Here is a 22,538-nt window from a genome sequence, read left to right on the forward strand (position 1 = left end):
CCCAATTGAATAGACGGAAGGTGAATGTGGCATTCCTCCAGGAGACCCACCTAAATCACAATGAAGCAGTAAAGCTAAACAAAAAATGGAAAGGGCAGTTATTCTCCACGTCATACTCGGCCTTTGCTAATGGAGCCGCGATATGGCTTAGAAATGGTACGCCTTTTAAGCTATTAAAACAGAAAATTGATAAAGATGGCCGATATGTTCTACTACACGGGTTACTTGATGGGGAACACATTGTGCTGGGAAGTATTTACACTCCGAACACTGAGCAGGACAAGTTCTTGGAGGCTTTAAATACACTGTTAGTAGGCTCGGAAGGTTGGGGGTGACTTTAATGCGGCACTGGATATAGAGCTAGACAGGTTACACTCACCATTACATAACGCAACCAGTAGAAAACTAGCAGATGCACTGAAAAAACTGGGCATTTGGATGGGGGATTGTAGATGCCTGGAGGGCGACGAATCCGACGGATAGGGAATATTCCTTTTACTCCCTGATGCACAAATTACATACTCGAATTGACAGAATTTTTTGTACCTCTTTGTTGTTAGACACAGTTAGTGACTCCACCCACTGGGGGGAAACCTTAATCAGATCATAATCCGGTGGAGATTACGCTGCAATGGGGCAAAATACCTACCCTAGTACTGACATGGAAACTACAACCACAGCGGCTGGAAGACTCGGTTTTTAGAACAACACTGTCCACAGCCATAGATAATTACTTCACAGAAAATGCGAATACAGCTTCCTCTAGACAGATAGAGTGGGACGCCTTTAAAAGTGTGCTGCGAGGAGTAGCAATCAGTACGTGGGTAGGGGCAAGACATAACCTTATTGTACAGCTTACTGACATAGAAAATACCCTAGGGAGGCTGGAACGGTTAGCTACATTGGACGAGGGACACCAGGTACAGCTGCAAGAAGCTCACATTAAACATGCAGAACTATTGGAAGATCTAAGACTATTAGATTATCGGCTGTATGTACAGAAACAACATGCTGTGACGGATAGGGCGGGCCCGTTACTGGTTAGAATTATCAAAGACATCCCGCCGGTCGTTCCCATTTTAGAAATTGAGACTGTAACGGGTGGTAAGGTCAACACACAAATAGATATAAATGAGGCCTTTAGGGAGTATTATGAGAACTTGTTTGCACAGCCGAATGCTGCTGGGGCCGCAGACCTTGATGCATTTTTTGACGGTCTGCAACTCCCACAGCTGTTACAAGCACACAAGGAGGAACTGGGACACCCAGTGACTACTATGGAAATCAAAAGTGCAATTAATAGCTTGCCCCATAATAAGTCACATAGTGGAGATGGGCTGCCTATCGAATTGTAGGCAACGTTCGCTGACCTGTTGGTTCCCCATCTGAAGCGATTGTTTCAGTCAGTCCTAGAAACTGGCACCCTTCCACACACAACGCTGCAGGCAGGGTATAGGCCCCTCTCATTATTAAATGTAGACTATAAGATTCTGAGTAAGATACTGGCTACTAGGCTCTGTCAATACATACCACAGGTGATACACAGTGATCAGTGTGGGTTTGTCCCAGGCAGGAACACAGCTCCTAATATTAGGAGGCTACATCAGATAATAACACATACGCTTAAACGAGCGGATGCGGGGGGATGTATCTCACTAGAACTATGCCAGGCTTTTGATTCCCTGCACTGGGAGTATATGTTCTATGCCCTGTCCAAATTTGACATACCGGAGGAGTATATAAAATGAGTGAAGCTTTTGTACATGAAGCCCATGGCGCGGGCGAGGACAGGGAGGCATATTTCATAACAATATAAGGTCGCACGGGGGACTAGACAAGGATGCCCACTGTCACCCCTTCTGTTCATCCTAGCTTTAGAACCCCTCTTACAGAAACTGCAAGTCATAAGGGGTTAGTATTGGGTCCCAACACTCACATTGTTTCTGCATATGCGAATGACTTAATATTATATTTTAGGAATTTGGATAGTGACTACGAACCTGTACCCTCTACATTCGCAACATTTCAAGCACTTTCCGGGCTATCAATAAATGAGAACAATTCCTATATTTATTTTTTTGCGGATGCGTCACGCACTGGTTTGCTGGACTTTGGGAATTGGTCTTTCCAGATAGCACCCAGCACTTTCAAATACTTAGGGATAAATATATAGAGAGATACAATGGACCTCCTGGAGGGCAATCTAAACCGTTCTTTCACTTCACTTAGGTCCCAAATAAAGTTCTGGAGCACCGTACCTATATCAGTCTTGGGCAAGGTGGCAATTGCCAAAATAGTGGTGCTCCCTAGATTATTGTACTTTTTCACCAATGTACCCATCATAGTACCGGACAAGATATTTACATTGCTATTTTCTCTACTGATTTAGTTGATAAGGGGCTGGGGCAGAAGACGCATAGGGATTGCAAAATTGCAATTAGATACTAAACAAGGAGGTCTAGGGGTTCCTGACCTGAAGGCGTACTGTTATGCGAGTCAGCTACAATGGCTGGCATACTGGCTGTCTGGGCGGAATCTGCAGGAAATAAACATGTCACTACTGGACTGGCAGAGAGGGGAGATACATACACTACTGTTGCCCAATAGCAAGATTCCACCAACTGCGCCACGTCTACTGAAAATTGCGTTGTGTACTGGAGAAACTCCCTAAGGTACACCAAGAAAGTGACTCCGTATGCCCCAACTATACCTCTATTGGGGATCACCACCCAATTAGGCAGGGTTACAAAAAGGAGAGCGAACATGGGAAGATGTAGGAGTGACCACAGTGGGTGATTTCTTTAAAGAGAGTTCCCTGATGTCTCACGATGTGTTCGTCCACGAGCACAGAGCGCCCGACACACTGTTTATACTGTATGCGAGTATTTCTCACTACATAGGCACAAATGGGCCCATGGGGGGGTGGAACCGGACTCGCACACACTAGTCATGATGCAACATTTGATGGGCACTGGTCGACACCTAACGAAATGGCTATACAAAGGCATCCGTACAGTAGGAGCTGTATCTCTACAGCCCCTTCGTACCAAATGGGATGTAGATATAGGCCGAGCGCTCAGTGACAAGGAATGGGGTAAGATGTTAGAATACCCTAGAAAGGTGTCGAGAAACCCAAAATTTAAATTCATACAACTCAGGATTCTGCACCGAGCCTACCTGACACCGTGTAAGTTAAGTGTTATGTTTCAAGATGCGTCAGATGTGTGCCAGTGAGGCCAATTATCGGAAGCGGACTTGATACACATGTTGTGGAACTGCCCACGGGTGCGCCACTACTGGGCAACAGTCTGTAAGATTTTGACAGATATAGCTCCAGTGAGAAATAATGACAGGCCGGAATACTGTTTGCTGGGACTGGCCCCCAAAGGGAAGAAAGGGAGCCCAGTTACAAGATACAATAACTTGGCACTCATACTGGCCAAACGTAATGTTACAATGAAATGGAAAACTGCTAGATCACCGTCACTGAAGGACTGGCATGAGGAGCTGGTGGGGCAGGACTGAGGGTGCAGAATTAACAAGCATTGGAAATGCAATAGGTCTCGCATTAGGAAAGTTTGAGCTATTTGTCTTGTAAATGACAATTTTTTTTATTTGTGTTGGTTTTGAAAATAGCTAAATTAATAGCTTTGTCATTTACAATGCCAATAGTTATAACTTTCACAAATGTGACACCTATAGCATTTGTAATGCAATGTGTTGTATTTACGTGACTTACATGTATTGATATTACAAATAACAATGTCTTTTAATGTTTTTAATTAATTAATACTTAAATGAAAGTTATTGTAATTTCTAATGGCAATAGCTTAAACTTTTGTAAATAACTTTTGTTAAGATTATGTTCAGTGTATTTTATTGTGACGAAAATCCAAGAACAGAAGTGAAATATTAACATTTTTTTGTTACATTTTGTAATAAAGCTTGAAACATTGAGAGAACATATTTGAACCAGTTGTTGAATGGTTGCACAGATTGATGCTGTGGTGGCGCTGAGTGATGTTGTGGTGGTGCTGAGTGATGCTGTATGCTATGCTGTTTTGTTTTGCTTTCCTATGTTTTGTTTTGGTATGCTATGCATGTTTTGCTATCCTATGCTTTTGATTTGATATGCTATGCTATGCTGTGTTTTCTATGCTTTTTTATGCTATGTTGCGTTTTATTATGCTATGCTTTGTTTTGCTATTTTATGTTTTGTTATGCTATGCTATGGTTTGTTGTGTTTGGTATGCTATGCTTTGCTATGCTATTATATGTTTTGCTATGCTATTATATGTTTTGCTATGCTATGTTTAGTTGTGTTTTGTTAAGCTATGTTTTGTTGTGTTTTGCTATGTTTTCTTATGCGGTGTTATGTTTTGTTATGCTGTTTTGTTATGTTATGCTATGTTTTGTTATGCTATGCTTTGTTATGATATGCTATGTTAAGTTTTGCTATCCTATGCTTTGTTTTGTTATGCTACGCTGTTTTGTTGTGTTTTGTTATGCTATGTTTTGTTATGTTATGCTATGTTTCGTTCTGCTATGTTTTGTTGTGTTTTGTTATGCTATGCTTTGTTGTGTTTTGCTGTGCTATGTTTTGTTTTGTTATGCTATGTTTTGCTATCCTATGCTTTGTTTTGTTATCCTATGCTTTGTTTTGTTATGCTATGTTTTGCTATCCTATGCTTTTTTATTGTTATGCTATGCTGTGTATTGTTAATCTATGCTTTGTTTTGTTATGCTATGCTGGTGAGGGTGTGTGAGGGTGAATGAGAGTGAGGGTGAGTGAGGGTGAGTGAGAGTGAGGGTGTGTGAGGGTGTATGAGGGTTGTGAGGGGGTGTGAGGGTGAGTGAGGGTGTGTGTGGGTGTGTGAGGGTAAGGATGAGAGGGTGTGAGGGCGAGGGCTTGTGAGGGTGAGGGCGTGTGAGGATGAGAGGGTGTATGAGGATGAGGGGGTGTGAGGATGAGAGGGGGTGTGAGGCTGAGGGGGGTGTGAGGGTGAGGGGGTGAGGGTGAGGGGGTGAGGGTGAGGGTGTGTGAGGGTGAGGGGGTGAGGGTGAGGGGGTGTTAGGGTGAGGGTGTGTGAGTGCGAGGGTGTGTGAGGGTGAAGGGGTGAGAGGTTGAGAGGGTGTGAGAGTGAGGGGGTATGAGGGTGAGGGGGTGTGGGGGTATGTGTGAGAGGGAGGGGGTGTGAGGGGAAGTGAGGATGAGGGTGTGTGAGGGTGTCTGAGTTTATAATATCCACCAGACACAAGACCTCACGTACAATTGTTGGTAATCTGCACCAAAAACAACTCATAAAAGATCACGAATGCACGCCATCGGCAAACTGAGCAATATTACTGAACGAACGTCTGGCTGGGCGCAGCAACAACTTTCCACAACCACAGTAGTCATATCAGCGACGCTCCCGAGAACTGCATGCCACGCACCAGACTTCAAACACGCCCAAGCAGCTGGTTTCAGCTGCACCACCCACACAGGTGTCAGTGCTAGGTTAACACTGTTTATTAGTTAGGAGTTTTCATTCGAACAATGTTACTCTAAAGCACAGGTCGGCAGAAGGGAACAGTAGACGCTTATTCAGTACTGGCAGATTAATTATGGAAGGAATTCGCCGATGCAGAACAAGGACAGTTTGTTCAAACTAACAAAATAATCAAAAAACAAATACTGCTCACAGTGGAAAAACAAAATAAAGTTACAAATGAACAGTCAGCATGATATGGGCAAAATAGGCCAAACAGGAAGTACAGTTTATTAAATCTAAATAAACTCTGCAGAAATAAGAGGGACCCACACAGTGCAGTCTGAAGTATTGCGTAATGGTGGTAGTGAGGAGTCAGAATGGCAGAATGAGGTACACGTGTGCTGTTAGATAACACGGTTAAAAGAACTTCCCTTGGTTTTAGCACCGCTCCACCTCAGTACTGCAACCTACACCAAAGGTGCTAAACTGACATTTGCCAGGCAGAGGTAAAGCTCCATTTTCTGTGCTCCCGAGAAAGACGTGCCTTCAGGAGAAAGCAAAGTAGTCTGTTTCCTCTGCGGACAGATCACCCAACCAGAATTGAGGAAGCCAATTAGGCACTCCGGGATCAGTAAGCGGCCTCGGGTGACAGCCATAAAACGGAAGTTACATTCATGTGACAAAAAGATGGACCTGAAATATTCTGAATCCACCCAAGACTAATAAAATAGGATTAAGAACGCATTGGTTTGTCCCATCAGTGGCCACATCTCCACCTCATTTAGCTTTTGAAGGGGCAATACACTTTGAAGAAATACAATCGCAGAATGAAGTAGAACAGATGAGTCAAGAAGATCCCGGTGTTGACAGAAGTGCAATCACGAAAAGAAAAGTGGCCACACGGCCTAGCAGAGCAGTAGATCATACTGGGGAGCCAAGCTTAGGCACCGGATACGCTGGAGAGGAAAGCAGGATTAGAAGAACAAGTTAATAATTAAATAAGGAGACACAGCCGGCCTGGCGGCCGTGAAACTGAAAGCACGGCCGGCCGGCCGTGAAAGCCATTGATCCGGCAGGCGGCGATGAGGGTGTGAAGCAGCAGGGGCTGCGGGAGGGAGGCTGGGCTGCCTTTGATGTGGTAATGCAAGGCGGCTGGTGGCATGTGCACGTGCTTTTAATGTCAATGCGCTTGCGCATTGAGCTTGAATTTCACGGGCACTGCAAGGAATCGCCATGGAATCGCAAGTTGGTTAAAGTCTGTTTAAGCCCCCATAGTCTCGCAAGCTCAATGCGCATGCGCATTGGCAGGCGAGACCTAAAAAGGGAAGAGCAACGTGATTTGTGCAAGACTCCTATATCCTTTGTATGGAACATGCCGATGGAGGAGCTGGAAGCTGTGGACATACTTGAAGTGGGTGGGGTGTATTAGCAAGCAACTTACTGATTAACAGTGGGGATTGTTTTTTTCAAAATGTATGGAGGAAAAGGGGGTATGAGCCATCTAATCATGTCAGATATTGGGCACTAAAACGAATACGTTTTTTTGAGTAAACAACAATAAGTACATGATGAACCTGTATCTTTCATACCTTTATGACACTGATTTGTATGTGTTACAGATACAAGCACCTTGGTACTAACTAAGGAGACTCAATTCTGAGGTTCCGTGAGAATCGAAACGATGTTTTGGGTATGTTCTGATATGGACGAGTTTGGTATCTATGAATCGTAAATGACGAGATTAGTAGGTGTACGCGGTTTCGCTACACTACTTGGAAGGGTTCGTCTCATTTACGAGTTTTTCCATGTGAACCCTTGGGTTCCATTTTAGATACGGCATCCATTTTGTTTTCCTGCCCTCACGTAGTCAGCAAACAGGCAAATGTCCGCTTCATGACCCTCAGTTCCCAAGCCTTACGGAAGATACATATCCCTTTTGTGCTTCTTTTATGACGAGGGGGATGACACTGCAAAGGCAGATGGCTCCGCTTGAGGGTAATCTTGCCGTGCCGGTCTATTGTTTCAGCCTTGCATGCGCTAGGCTCGAATCCTTTGATCCTGTGATCACGCTTCCGATATTACCCCCACACTCTTTTCTCTATTTTGTCTGTCTTCCTTGCACCTGTTCCTGTCTTTTCCTTTCGCTCGTTTACAACTAGAGTGGAATGTGGAGTGGCAAGATAATGTGCTTTTACAGTTGGGAACCGGCAATGTTCCTGTAATCATGTTCCGGGCTTCTGAAAACATGAATGCAATCCTTTTGAAATTTACTGTGGGAACTGAGTTGTAACCTTTTGTTCGTTACGTTGTGCAATGACGAAAATGTGTATAAAAGGAGCGATTCACATATGCAATTTGAAGCAGACTCTCAGAACCTACACTTGGTTGTACTTCTTGCGATTTCTGTATCCCTGCAGTAATAAACGCTGATCTTTGACGCCGAAGGAAGATTCCCGTGTCTCTGTCACTTGTACGCCAGAACAGGTAACCCACGAAGGTTTCAGGTGTTGTCCCCTGGCACCGCTGGGCCTTAAATAGCCCAGTCCTTCAATACGGAAGTTCCGTGATTTGGTGAAAGGTTGTTTTTTAAGCACCGCAGTATGAGCACACTTTAGGGTGTGTCTTCTGCTGGGGTGGTTCCCACCTTTTGAAATTGTTCTAGGTCCTGATGAATGCTGAGTGAATGATACTGGTAACAGCAGAAACATGTCGACCGTTTATTTCTTCGAGCACACCAGGTTTTACATTGACACTTACCCGGGGTGTGTGCTTTTTTCCCTTTGATTTTAATGGAATATGACTATCCCTTTTATTAAAGTTGATACAGGGAACTGTTATAGCTCCTTTTACCTGCACACAATGTTGATGGGCTTAATGGTTGCGCCCTTTTCTAAGAAAAAAGAACCCGATGATGAGATTTAACACCTACTTGTTTGGTGTTTGAGGGTTCGCTTTTCTATTTCTGAATGCCTTTTTTCTATTTTCTTACCTCCCCTTTTCTTCTGCTTTTGGCTTGGTTTTGTTACTGTTTCTCCCCTTGTTTTCCCGCTTTTTATGATTATTTACAACGGGATATAAGGTAGAGATTTTTGGTAGTTCAGTCGCTCAGTCCTTAAATATCAACCTCTCATCATATACTTAAATATACTGCCCACGGACATGAACAGATATTTGCTCACATTCTCATGTCGATCCCCATATGCTCAAGACCAGCCTCACACAGGCAATAAAAGCCATCCTACCAGCAATGCCCACCATCAAACCAGCAATGCATGCCATTGTATAACCAATGACAAGAGGGCCTGTGATTTTCCTTGGAGGACAACTACTGTGCCACAGATGGCCACAGTGTGAAAGTGATGGCAATCATTATGCGTGGTGGAATGCCCACCATCAAACCAGGGATGAGGTCACAAATGGACAGTGGGGCATCGGTATGCCTGGGATTGCCTGTAAATGACAATGTCTTTTATTTATCCGTTTAGAAAACCTACAATAATAAAAGGCATATGTGAGATCCAGGTTTAAATGAAGGATGAGGCAGACTCAGGATTAAAGTAGAAAAGGATGCTCAGGTTTATTCCAGGAAAGAGAGACACATCCAGATCCCAGCCTAGTTAAGGTAACATTCACAGTGCCTTCAAATACATACATTCTAATCTCAATCTCCATGGCTGCTTGGCTGCATCATTAGTTCTATGATGTCACACTGTACACTTTCAAAGCTAAACCTATGTAAGAAGGATGCTACACATCTTCCTCCCGTAAACAAAACAAAACCAAAAAAAACAAAGAATTTAAGCATAAACATAATATAAATTTAAATACAATGAGAACAGAATACATCTTTCCCCAAACTTTATTCCTATAAATAGAAAGAACAACTGATAAAACCCAAACATGTTATTCAAGATATATAGTCCTTCAAGTGAGAAGGTTTTTTGGCAATTCTCGAGGAGCGACGAAGCACCTTTTGACTCATCGTTTGTAACAAACTTATTATCATCATTGTTTGTGTCATTTTCAGAATCAAAAGTTTGATCGCTGCCCGAGAAAACACAAACTCTATTCAAGTTCCAGATTCTGTGATCTAAAGTTCTCACAGCATTTTTGAAGACCTTTATCACCTTAATTGGCTTAGAGAATTTGATTTTTTTACCAGGAAGCTTTATAACAACCGAATCCCCAATATTCACATGTGTAACTTTTGCAGCTCGTTTAGAATCAAAATAAAGTTTCCTAATAGAACATTTCTGTATCTCCTTCTCACACCAGTCAAGATCCTTTTTTGGTGAGATATTTACCTAACAAAGTACAAGGTGATCTTCCTTTAAAAAGAACAAAAGGAGATTTACCAGTTGAGGTATGAGGAGTGAGCCTATAGTTCTCCAATTTTTTAAGAACCTGTTCTTTCCAATTAAGACCTGCCCCTTTTGCCCAAGAAATGGTTTCCTTAAGTACCTTGTTAAACCTTTCCACCATTCCATTAGTTTCAGGGTGATAAAGAGCACATTTCTTATGATTTATCCCACACTTTTTTAAGAAAGACTCCATTTCTTTTGAAACCAGTTGAACCCCATTATCCGTAAAAATGGATTGTGGATAACCTGCTCTTGCAAACAAGGATTCCAAAAATTTCACAACATTATTGGTTTCAATACTAGATGTGAAGTGTATTTCAGGCCATCTGGAAAACAAATCTAACAACACAAAAATGAAGACCTGTTGACCTTCAGTATAGACAGGACCTAGAATATCAAACGAGATTTCCTTCCAAGGTCTATTAGGAAGATCTCTGATAACCATGGGTTGTACTCTCTGACAACTTTTGACTTATCACTCAAGTTACAAATTACACACTCTCTTATCACCCTCTCAATGTGTAAATCCATACCAGGCCACCAGTATGAAGAGCAAATTCTTTCTTTTGTCTTTGTCATCCCAGAGTGTGAGTCTGAGCCAAATCAATTATGTTTTTACACAGTTCTGAAGGAGGCACTATTCTAGTCCCACGGACTAAAAGATAATTGCACACTGCCAACTCATCTTCAACCCCCCAAAACTTAGCACTCTCAGCAGTGGCTTGTTTCTTAGAATGCCAGCCCTTTTGCAAAAGAGATATAACATTTGACAGAACAGGATTTGAAAGTAATTTAGAGCGCCACGCAGCCTCATCATTAACTTCCTTAAAAATGGAACAAACTTGAAGGTTATCTTCATCATTGTCATATTCTAGCAATTCATCATGTGATACATCCACCAACCTTGAGAGAGTGTCCGCTACACAATTATCAATACCAGGTATGTATTTTATTTCAAAGTCATACTCTTACAAAGCAATGACCCACCTGGTTATTCTGCTGGATACTAAATCTATACCTTTCTTTGAGAATATTTCACACAAAGGTTTGTGATCTGTTTTAATTATAAATTTGCTTCCCCATAAAAACTTTTTGAATTTTTTTACTGATCAAAACACAGCAAGTGCTTCACGTTCGATGACTGAATAATGAGTTTCGGAATCTTTGAGGCCACGTGAGGCAAACATTATGGTATTCAACTCTCCAGAATTCTCCTGTTGTAGAACCGCACCAAGTCCCTTAAGGCTGGCGTCAGTGGTGAGAATAGAAATCTTTTGAGGATCAAAGCTTCTAAGATTAGGAGCTTTCTCAAGCTTCTCTTTAAGACATTTATACTTCAGATTCACAATCAGCATTCCAAATGAACTCAGACTCCTTTGTTAGTAAGCCTCTTAAACTGACACAATGATCATCAAAACCTTTATCAAATTTATTATAATAATCAATCTTTCCAAAGAATTTCAAGAGTTCCTCCCTAGCCGACGGAGGAGGCATTTTAGCTATAGTATCCACAAAATTCGCCTTTGGCGCAGTTCCATCTTTGGAAATCGTATGACCCAAATAATGAATTAAAGAAACTCCAAAATGACACTTATCAATCTTGACAGTGAGATTAGCCTTTTCAAGTCTTCTTAACACATCAAAAAAAAACACTTATGCTCTTCATCATTTTTACCAAAGACTAATATGTCGTCTTGGTAGACACACACTCCTTTGCAACCTTTAAGTACCTTCTCCATAATACGCTGAAAAACAGAGGCTGCCGAAAGAAACCCAAACGGCATTCTGACAAATCTATAAGTTACAAAAGGTGTGGTAAAAGACGTAAAATTTCTTGAAGATTCTTCTAGTTCAATTTGGTGATAAGCGGAAGCCAAATCTAGAGTACTAAACACTTTGGCACCACCAATCTTTGTTAATAAATCTGAGATATTGGGCAGAGGATATCTATCCACAATCACAAACGTGTTAAGCTGTCTCAAGTCAATGCATAAACGCAATGACCCATTGGGTTACGGGCAGCCACCGCAGGTGCGATCCAATCAGTGCCAGCTACCTCTTCAATGATCCCTCCAACCTTCAATTTTTCCAATTCTTTTATCATCTCCTCTCTTAAAGCTATGGGAACACCGCTAGCCTTACAAGTATAAGGTATAGAACCAGCTCTTATAGGAATCTCCAATTTTAACCCTTTGAGACATCTTAGCTCATCCCTAAAAACCTCTGGGAATTGCATTTTAGCATGACGTACTAAATCAGCATTAGAAACTTTTTGAACAGAACTAACTAGATCCTTAAGTATTATAGGATTAGGTGAACTAGGATCAAGCATTACATTGAGGTCACCCTGATGGAACCAACTTATGATACTATCACCCTTTTGTGAAACATAAATCTTTCCTACAGTAAAACGACCTTTATATTATATACGTCCTGTGAAATATCCCAGCAATGGTATAAGTTCTCCTCCATACGCCAAAGGACGAATGTCAGGTTTCGATAAATGAACCTTACTGTTTAGTTTTTCCAAATAGAAATTCTTAGATATAATAGTTATTTTGGCCCTTGAATCAAAAAGAACATCAGTGGACTCACCTTCAATCAAAATGTTGTCAACAGGACAATTTCTAAGATCAGCAGTAGATGTGACTTGGACTACTACCTGTCCACAAACAAAGTCCTCCTCCAAGGACTCATAAACAGCTTTTACTGAAGCTGAAGAAAACGCACTTTTGCAAAGGTTAGAATAGTGTCCCTTTTCCTTACATTTCGAACACATAGCATTTAAAGCAGGACATTTTGTGTCATTAGCATAATGACACAACCACTTTGCTTAGTTGGATTAGTAACTGCATTTGATCGTAGCGCTGACTGTAAAGCTTTCATTGTTTACTGCTGCATAGCCCTGCTTGTGTTGTTCTCGTGCTCGATTATTTGCTGCCACTATTTTGCTGTCCTGCCTCCCAGCCCCTCTTCCCACCTCGCTCCCGCCTCCCAGCTGACCCCATCTCCCACGGATAGTATTGGCAGGACCCGCCTAACCTCGCGCTGTGACCGTCCTGACTGGCTCAGAAGCGGTCGCTCCTTGCACTGGTATTGTAGCGCTTCACTGCGTGTGCTCCACAGACCTCGTAGCGCTTCCCTGCTCCTGATTTGAATTTTTAGGCTATCAGTAATTGTAGCGCTTCTCTGCTCGTGCATTTAAAATTGTGATTGTAGCCTGATTATCATCGTAGCGCTTCACTGCTCCTAGCTGCCCACTTTGCTTAATTGGATTAGTAACTACATTTGATCGTAGCGCTGACTGTAAAGCTTTCATTGTTTACTGCTGCATAGCCCTGCTTGTGTTGTTCTCGTGCTCGATTATTTGCTGCCACCATTTTGCTGTCCTGCCTCCCAGCCCCTCTTCCCACCTCGCTCCCGCCTCCCAGCTGACCCCACCTCGCCCCTCCCCCCTCCCCATCATCCTTATATGACAGACACCTTAGCGCGCAGTGGTCGCGCGCCGAAGGTGCGCCAAAGGTAAGCCCGTCTACTCCCGTCCACGCCTGTACCGCGCCCAGTGCCAGACCCCCTGGTCCCCGCCGTACCCAGCTCACTAGACTCACATACTCTGCCACAACCCTCCTTGCCCTCAACCCCGGACGCACACCACACTGCTGCAAAGCCTCCCCAGGACGTACCCACGGCCCATTCACCTGTTACACCTGTAAGTTCTCCTGCTTCAGAACCCCCACCAAATCCACTTCCTCCTTACACAGCTCCGACTCTAATCACCTGAAATGCATCCTGCTGAACACCCGCTCGGTTCACAGATACGCCACTGAACTCTGGGACCTACTCGACACTGCGTCACCGGACATCGCCTTCCTTACAGAAACATGGATGAACACATCATCAGCACCCGACATCGCCATAGCCATACCGGACGCTTACAAAATTACCCGTAAAGACCGCACCAATCAAACAGGAGGAGGCATCGCCATCATCCATAAGAACACCATCAAAATCACGACCAGCTCTGACGATAATCTTGCATCCGCCGAACATCTCCACTTTCAGACCCACACCGACCCTAGGTCCACACTCAGAGGCACCCTCATCTACAGGCCTCCAGGTACCCACACTCAATTCAGCGATGACATCACGGACTTCGTCAGCCCACATGCCCTCACCTCCGAGAACTACATTCTTTTAGGAGACTTCAACTACCACCTTGAAAACAGACACGACAGCAACACCTCCACCCTTCTGGACAACCTGGACAACCTCGGACTCAAACAACTCGTGGACACCCCCACCCATGTAGCCGGTCACACGCTCGACCCTATCTTCACCTCCAGCAAGCACATCTCCTTCGTTCGTACCACAGCTCTCCACTGGACGGACCACAGCTGTGTTCACTTCAGCTACAAAACCACCCGGACCCACAACCGCCCACAACCTTTTCCTCGGAGAAAGTGGAACAAAATCACCTCTGACCAACTCCTCACATCACTCAACCAAAACCCTCCCACCCTCTCATTAGACCCAAACCAAGCGGCCACCAATCTCAAGCAATGGATCACCCACAGTGCAGACGAATTAGCACCCCTGAAAAAGTACCAGATCAAATCAGCCAGCAAAAAGGCTCCCTGGTTCAATGTTGACCTTAAAAAATCGAAGAAGGTATGCCGCACCCTGGAGAAAACATGGAGAAAAAACCCAACCACTGACAACATGGCCACCCTCAAGGCAGCCACCCGCAAACACCACCAACTGATTCGATCCGCCAAGAAATCAGCATTCAAGGATCGTCTCGACAACAACACTCACAACAGCAAGGAACTTTTCAACATCGTCAAAGAATTCACCAACCCCACCGCAGCATCTAACGACATCACTCCCTCCCAAGAACTCTGAGATGGGTTATCCTCCTTCTTCTACAACAAAATTGCCGACATCCACAACAGCTTCGACAATGCTCCCAGCGCTCAACCCTCCCCATCCCCCTCAGATCCTACTCCACCAACTAACTCCCTCAACGCATGGAACCCAATCACCACTGAAGACACCATCCGCCTAATGAACTCAATCCACTCTGGCTCGCCAACCGACCCCTGCCCCCACCACATCTTCAACAAAGCGGACTCCATCATCGCACCCCATCTCCGTGATGTCATCAACTGCCCGTTCAACTCTGCCACCTTTACAGAAAGCTGGAAACACGCCGAACTCAGCGCCCTTCTGAAGAAACCCACAGCAGACCCCTCTGAACTTAAAAACTACCGACCCATATTCCTCCTCCCATTCCCGGCCAAAGTCATCGAGAAAGCCGTCAACAGCCAGCTCGCCGCCTTCCTTGAATCCAACAACTCCCTCGACCCATCTCAATCCGGCTTTCGAGCCAAACACAGCACCGAGACCGCCCTCATCGCAGCAACAGACGACATCCGAACACTACTGGACAACGGTGAAACAGTGGCCCTCATTCTACTCGACCTCTCCGCCGTTTTCGACACAGTCTGCCACAGTACCCTTATACAACGACTCAGCAACATCGGCATACAAGGAAAAGCCTTGGACTGGATCACCTCATTCCTCGCTGGGAGAACTCAAAGAGTCTGACTTCCCCCATTCAACTCTGAGGCCACTGAAGTCTTCTGTGGCGTACCACAAGGATCTTCACTCAGTCCCACCCTCTTCAACGTTTACATGATTACACTCACCTCCATCGCGCGTCAACACAACCTTAACATCATCTCTTACGCCGACGACACCCAGCTAATCCTTTCCCTCACCAAAGACCCTAGCACCGCCAAAACCAATCTTCACGAAGGCATGAAAGAAGTAGCCGGATGGATGAAACATAGCCGCCTAAAACTCAACTCAGACAAAACGGAGGTGCTCATCCTAGGATCTTCCACCTCTGCCTGGGACGACTCTTGGTGGCCTTCTGCCCTGGGCACAGCACCCACACCCACAGACCATGCACGTAACCTTGGCTTCATCCTAGACTCCTCTCTCTCAATATCCAGACAAGTCAACGCAGTCTCATCCTCCTGCTTCAACGTACTTTGCATTCTCAAAAAGATCTTCCGTTGGATCCCCCTCGATACAAGAAAGACTGTCACCCATGCACTGGTCACGAGTCGACTGGATTATGGTAACACACTATACGCCGGAATCACAGCAAAATTACAGAAAAAACTCCAACGCATCCAAAACGCTTCAGCGAGACTCATATTAGACATCCATCGCCAAGATCACATCACCGGACACCTAAAAGACCTCCACTGGCTTCCCGTCAACAAAAGAATTACATTCCGCCTTCTCACCCACGCACACAAGGCCCTCTACAATCTAGGACCCGAATGCCTCAACACTCGACTGTCTTTCTACAAACCCACCCGCCAACTAAGATCATCCAATCAAGCCATCGCCGCTGTCCCGCGCATCCGAAAATACACCATGGGTGGCAGATCCTTCTCCTTCCTTGCTGCCAGGACCTGGAACTCACTCCCCATTCACCTCCGCCTTACTCAAAACCACATCTCCTTCAGAAAAGAACTCAAAACCTGGCTATTCGACAAATAATGAACCCTTCCCCAAGCGCCTTGAGACCCTCTGGGTGAGCAGTGCGCTATACAAATGCCTGAACTTGAACTTGACCAACCTTATCACACCTAAAACACTTTGGTACGAAAGGTTTCTTTTTAGTTTTAGCAGGATTGGTAGGATCAGAACCTTTTGGTTTGTCTCTCACGCTACTCTTAACTACTTGAACCGAGGGTTGTTTGATCTTTTTCAAAGTGTCAACACATTTTAGTGAATGCTCAACTCTTTTAGCTAATTGGAGGACTTCATCTAATGAAGGCTCATCTTTTAACCACAATTCATCACAAACCTTTTCAATATTGCAACCAACCATGAATTAATCCCTGATCCTTTCTTCGAATGTATGACATAATATCGACAGACAGAATATCTACATACAAAAATATCGACACAAAAATATCGAAATCAAAAATATCGGAGTCATATCTTCATAAAGGTAAGTACAAAAATATCGAAAAATTAATATCGTAGTACAAAAATATCGAAATTAAAAATATCGTTTTTTTAAATGTATTAATAATAATGTAAAAATAATTTTAAAATACATATAATTTTACAAATATTAAATAAAAACATTAAAACATAATTAAAAAATTAAAACTAATACATATACATTTAAAATAAATTAAAAACTTAATAATTTAATGTAATTTTATTTTTTTTAATTTCATTTAATTGATTTAATTTAAATTTATTTTATTTTTACCCTATACGCCTGTACCCCAAAACTGACCCTGAACCCAAAAAATACCCCTTTACCCAAGAACTGAAAACTGACCCTGAACCCTAAAAATACCCCTTTACCCAAAAACTGAAAACTGACCCTGAACCCTAAAAATACCCCTTTACCCAAGAACTGAAAACTGACCCTGAACCCTAAAAATACCCCTTTACCCAAAAACCCAAAACTGACCCTGAACCCTAAAAATACCCCTTCACCCAAAAACCCAAAACTGACCCTGAACCCTAAAAATACCCCTTTACCCAAAAACCCAAAACTGACCCTGAACCCTAAAAATACTCCTTTACCCAAAATTAATTAATATTATTTAATTACCAATTAATTATTAATTAACAATAACAATAAAGTAAATATATTAGCACATTAGCTGTAATTAATTTAATTTACTAATTAATATTATTTTTTCCCAATTAATTAATTAACAATAACAAAAAATTATATATATAAAAAAATTACTCTAATGTAATGAACTAATTAATATTAATTAATTACCAATTAATTATTAATTTAAAATATGTACAAAATTATATTAATTGATTAACTAATTAATATTAATTAATTACCAATTAATTATTAATTAAAAATATTTATAAACATATATTAATTAATTAATTATTATTAAATTACTTCCCACCCTATTCCCCTATAAACCCACAACCCGCTCTGATACTAAAACGCAAAATGTAAACAAATTTACAAATTTTCAAACACACATTACAAAACATGTTTAACAAACATATAAACAACATAATAAAATACATAACACTAAACAAAATTTCGATATTAGTAAAATTCGATATTAGTAGCATACATACCTTAAAAAAACGATATTCTGTCTGGCGATATTTTGGACATCGATATTCTATACTATCGAAATTAAAACATCGATATTATTGTATATCGATATTTTAATTTCGATATTTTGTCTGCATACCCCTTTCTTCAATAGAATCAGCAAATTTGCAAGACAAAGCTAATTTTCTTAACTGAGTAACATACCCTTCAACAGTTTCTCCCTCATTTTGTAATCTTTTTGCAAACTGGTACCTTTCTAATATGGTACTTCCTTTAGGCAAGTAGTGTTTGTACGTTTTTTTCATGCAAATCTCATACTCATTAAGATCTTTTTACTCCTCAGCACTAAGTTCAGCCAGGTGATCAAAAACATCTTGACCCTCTGACCCAAGACAGTGGAGAAGAAGAGAGGTTTTACGTTCTGCACTTAAGCTAACACCACAAACCTTAGCGTAACGCTCGAAAACCTTCTTCCACTTCGGCCATTTGATAGGAGGCTCACCCGGAGATGACAGAAAAAATGGTGCCGCAGTTACATTCTGCATAAATAAAATACAGTAGTGGATTATGAAAATCTTAACACCCCTTTAGGACCTTGCCAAGATTTAGTAAATAACTACCAAAACCTAAATGCTCCCTAAGTATCCTGCTAGGATTATATGCTTGGAACACTAAATAGACAAGTCAGTAAGAACAGTCATAAAAGAACAGCGAAGAAATAACATGAATAACAATAGGTCGCAGCAAGATGTATATTACACTACAAAAGTACCAAACTCATCTAAAAAAACAAAAACAAAAAAAAATCATCCACTAGATGGTGCTGTGGGATTAATAAAGAATATGACGAAAAAACAGTTCTTGAATTTTAAACGCTGTCCAAAACTGAGAGTTTGTTCGAAGTGCAGGTTATTTAAATATTGCAGGCTATGACGCTGTCAAACCAAAGATGAATTCAATTTTCAGTGAGAGTGACACAGAAGAAGTGTGCGTGTCACTGAAAGGGCAACACGCTTGAATATGTTTGAATGAGAAGGGTGTGTGTCACTAAAAGAGCAACACGCTTTTAAATATGTTTAATCCAGAGAAGTGTGCGTGTCACTGAAAGGGCAACACACTTTAAATATGTTTGAATGAAAAGGGTGTGTGTCACTAAAAAGAGCAACTCGCTTTTAAATATGTGTAATCCAGAGAAGTGGGCGCGTCACTGAAAGGGCAACACGCTTTAAATATGTTTGAATGAAAAGGGTGTGTGTCAATGAAAGAGCAACACGCTTTTAAATATGTTTAATTCAGAGAAGTGTGCGTGTCGCTGAAAGGGTAACACGCTTTGAATATGTTTAATCCTGAGAAGTGTGCGTGTCACTGAAAGGGCAACACGCTTTGAATATGTTTGAATGAGAAGGGTATGTGTCACTAAAAGAGCAACCCGCTTTTAAATATGTTTAATCCAGAGAAGTGTGAGTGTCACTGAAAGGGTAACACGCTTTAAATATGTGTGAATGAGAAGGGTTTGTGTCACTAAAAGAGCAACACGCTTTTAAATATGTTTGAATGAGAAGGGTGTGTGTCACTAAAAGAGCAACACGCTTTTAAATATGTTTAATTCAGAGAAGTGTGCGTGTCGCTGAAAGAGCAACCCGCTTTAAATATGTTTGAATGAAAAGGGTGTGTGTCAATGAAAGAGCAACACACTTTTAAATATGTTTAATTCAGAGAAGTGTGCGTGTCGCTGAAAGGGTAACACGCTTTGAATATGTTTAATCCGGAGAAGTGTGCGTGTCACTGAAAGGGCAACCCGCTTTAAATATGTTTGAATGAAAAGGGTGTGTGTCAATGAAAGAGCAACACACTTTTAAATATGTTTAATTCAGAGAAGTGTGCGTGTCGCTGAAAGGGTAACACGCTTTGAATATGTTTAATCCGGAGAAGTGTGCGTGTCACTGAAAGGGCAACCCGCTTTAAATATGTTTGAATGAAAAGGGTGTGTGTCAATGAAAGAGCAACACGCTTTTAAATATGTTTAATTCAGAGAAGTGTGCGTGTCGCTGAAAGGGTAACACGCTTTGAATATGTTTAATCCAGAGAAGTGTGCGTGTCACTGAAAGGGCAACACGCTTTGAATATGTTTGAATGAGAAGGGTGTGTGTCACTAAAAGAACAACCCGCTTTTAAATATGTTTAATCCAGAGAAGTGTGCGTGTCACTAAAAGAGCAACGCGCTTTTAAATATGTTTAATCCAGAGAAGTGTGAGTGTCACTGAAAGGGTAACACGCTTTAAATATGTGTGAATGAGAAGGGTTTGTGTCACTAAAAGAGCAACACGCTTTTAAATATGTTTGAATGAGAAGGGTGTGTGTCACTAAAAGAGCAACACGCTTTTAAATATGTTTAATCCAGAGAAGTGTGAGTGTCACTGAAAGGGTAACACGCTTTTAAATATGTTTAATCCAGAGAAGTGTGCGTGTCACTAAAAGAGCAACCCGCTTTTAAATATGTTTAATCCAGAGAAGTGTGCGTGTCACTAAAAGAGCAACCCGCTTTTAAATATGTTTAATCCAGAGAAGTGTGCGTGTCACTAAAAGAGCAACACACATTTAAATATGTTTAATCCAGAGAAGTGTGAGTGTCACTGAAAGGGTAACACGCTTTAAATATGTGTGAATGAGAAGGGTTTGTGTCACTAAAAGAGCAACACGCTTTTAAATATGTTTGAATGCGAAGGGTGTGTGTGTCACTAAAAGAGCAACACGCTTTTAAATATGTTTAATCCAGAGAAGTGTGAGTGTCACTGAAAGGGTAACACGCTTTTAAATATGTTTAATCCAGAGAAGTGTGCGTGTCACTAAAAGAGCAACCCGCTTTTAAATATGTTTAATTCAGAGAAGTGTGCGTGTCGCTGAAAGGGTAACACGCTTTGAATATGTTTAATTCATAGAATTGTGCGTGTCACTGCTTTGAAACTATGAAGTAATGCCTCACTTTGGTTAAAAAGGCATACAAACATTGTGAAGAAACACAAAAATATGCAGCCAAACACTGATGGGTGACAACACGATGATTTTAGTTGTAAGGCAGCAAAGGGCAACAGTCAGCTTGAGGTTAAATGAAAACTAAGTCAGCCCAATTAACACTTAGTTGACTGAGAAAAATCAGAAGTTTAACATAGCATAAAAGATAGATGTAGGGTGGCAATAATTAAACTCAAAGACTGTTCCTCAAACATCTGCTGTCAAAAATATATATACAGCCGCTGGTGCAATCATAGCACAGAAAAAGACTTGAATATTGTCCCAATTAACAGCAACTGGTGTGATCAAGACACAGGAAATAACATTTTAAAATATTTTTAAATGAGGGAACAGCTTCGTGAGATGCCACCAAACCATAATGAAACCAACTTCCAAGGTTGGAATTTTGTAATATTTTAAAAGACAGCCGCTGGTGCAATCAAAGCACGCCCATTGGGACTATAATGTCTTATTAAACAGCCGCTGGTGCAATCTAATCACAAAAGAAGGAAGATAGAAATAGTGCCTTGAAGTCATGAAGCCAGTTGTTGTATCTGCTCCAGCTGGAAGTATGATATTGCAACGCATGGTTTTGCCACGCATGCCTTTACATCGCAGTTTTTACAACGCATGCTGTTACAACGCATAGCGTTATGGGGTGATGGATAGTGAATAGTTTAAATTACTATTCCAACTCCAGTCCCCGTGGATAGTTGGAAAGGTGTTGGATAGTAAATTAAATCTATTCCCTATCCTAGAGCTCCCCCCAGCATACTGCGTTGTAATAACATGCGTTGTAATAGTTGCGTCATAAAGGCACTGCGTGGTAAAAGTTGCGTTGTAAAGGATGTTCCCCGCTCCAGCTTGCTGCTCAGCCTGTGGATGTCTGTGTGGAATGTTAGGATACTGGGTGATGTCATAGAGTGTGGTATGAGTGAGTGAATGTCAGTTCAGTGCAGGGCTGAGCAGCAAGGAGCCTGCTCTTGTTGGGGTTCGCTCTTCCATTCATGAATCTCTCTTACTTCATACCTAATAAGTTACTTCAAGATTCCATCCTGCGTCCGGTCATTCATCCGTTGCGACACCAGTTGAAATGAAATAGCGCTAGTTGAGATTGTTGAGCCTCTCCACTCCTCTCAGCTGCCGACTACGCCTATGTGAGATCCAGGTTTAAATGAAGGATGAGGCAGACTCAGGGTTAAAGTAGAAAAGGATGCTCAGGTTTATTCCAGGAAAGAGAGACACATCCAGACCCCAGCCTAGTCCAGGTAACAGTCACAGTGCCTTCAAATACATACATTCTAATCTCAATCTCCATGGCTGCATCATTAGTTCTACGATGTCACACTGTACACTTGCAAAGCTAAACCTATGTAAGAAGGATGCGACACAATCGTCATTTACAATACCAGTAGGTCAACGTTGCGAAAATGTGAGACCTATTGCATTGCAAATGCTTGTTGGCACTTGTGCCCTGCATAAAGGGGACAGGGACAGAGCGGAGGGGATACTGTGATATTTATTTATGCATTTTTATGAAGCACAGACTTTACCCGA

Source organism: Lissotriton helveticus, chromosome 6, assembly GCF_964261635.1.
Source record: "Lissotriton helveticus chromosome 6, aLisHel1.1, whole genome shotgun sequence".
Lineage (NCBI taxonomy): Eukaryota > Metazoa > Chordata > Amphibia > Caudata > Salamandridae > Lissotriton > Lissotriton helveticus.